This window comes from Colobus angolensis, unplaced genomic scaffold, assembly GCF_000951035.1.
Source record: "Colobus angolensis palliatus isolate OR3802 unplaced genomic scaffold, Cang.pa_1.0 Scaffold74, whole genome shotgun sequence".
Classification (NCBI taxonomy): domain Eukaryota; kingdom Metazoa; phylum Chordata; class Mammalia; order Primates; family Cercopithecidae; genus Colobus; species Colobus angolensis.
The window spans coordinates 1-1,592 of record NW_012121154.1 but is presented as its reverse complement, the minus strand read 5'-3'; positions in this window follow the sequence as shown (position 1 = coordinate 1,592).

Genomic DNA, 1,592 nt, shown 5'->3' with positions numbered 1-1,592 from the left:
TCCCCAGGGGCTGCGCGGCGCTCGCTTCGCGCTAGAGGGCGAGAGAGGCTGGGGACCCCGTAGAGTCGCGTATCTCAGGTCCCCTTGGCCCACTGGGAGGGGCGCTCCCGGGATGAAGCTAGAGTAAATACAGGACATTGTTTTCTGGCGGCGGGTCTTTAAAAAGCTCCCTACTTTCCTCATTGCACACAAACACGCAGATGCGCCCTGGGAACGTCCCTTGTAAGGATCCGTGCTGGCTAGCGTCAGATCGAATTTCTAGGTGATTAGGGTGTGCATGAAATGGCGGGGAAGAAAGAGGACTGAGGTGTAGACGTGGTGTGTGACTCAGTTTTCTCACCTATTTAATGAAAATAATACCCACCACGTAGGATTATTATGAGGATTAAGTTGATGTACATAAAGCACTTGGAAGAGTGCCTGGCACACAGTAGGTGACATGTGTTGGTAGTACTAGTAGCTATAATTATTGCTGCTATTGGTGTTATTTCGTGGAGATGTGTAACATTGGGCATTAAGCCCTGTGTTTTCTGGAGGAAACAGTTTCTCCATCTGTACAATGATTGGGGTGCTCTTCTTTTCTTCTTTCATTCAAAAACATACTGAACTAGGTGATGGGCACCAACTGGTGAACAAGATGGACACAAGGCCTTCCTCAGTGGCAGGGCGCTCAAGATCCCTTCTTGATCTAAGATTCTGTAAATGGGTGAGTTATCGTGTTTTTCAAAAGAAGCATCCAAATTTCTGATTATTGAATACCTGGACAAATCCACCTGGCCCACTCATTGTAAGTTGGCCTGTGGCACATTTGTTCGTGGCACTATCTCTAATGTCCTTTTAACACAATTTTCGCATGACAGTCTCTGTATATTTGTTTGTGTGTATGTATACACACACAGATTTGTGTATCACACCTATATTCTGATTATAATAATATATGTTCTTTGTAAACATTTTGGAAAATATTGAAAAGTATCAGGAAGAATATAAAAATAACTAGAGATCCTAACACCCAGAGACAACATTGTTAATGGTATTAACATGTTGAGGCATTTCCTTGCTTTTTTTTTTAACTTTTTTTTTTAACTCTATGTGTACTGCAAAACTGGACTAATAATTTGTGACCTGCTTTCTTTTTCTTAACAACATAAATATTTTCTCAAATCATTAAAGTCTCCAACAACACAACTTTAATAATTGTATAATATTTTCAACTCTTTAGATATATGTAATTTACTATTAGATATTAGACATTGAGGATTCAGTGTTATTAATAATCCTGGAAAGAATGCCCTTGGAACATAATCTGTGTGCATATCTTTAAATAATTTATGATACCTTTCTAGAAGGGAAAACATTGGATCACATGGTATGTGCGTTTTTAAAGTTTTTGATGAATAATATACAAATTCCTTCCAAAAAATTTGTAGCAGTTGTTACCAGCAGTTTATAAGTGTTTATTTAACATCACCCTAGATTATAATACTTCTGATATTTACCATTTTGGTAGAAGAGAAAAATGCTATTATTTTTTAAATGTATTTTTATTATTAGTGACATTGAGTTATTTTTCTTTTTTTTTTTCTTTTTTT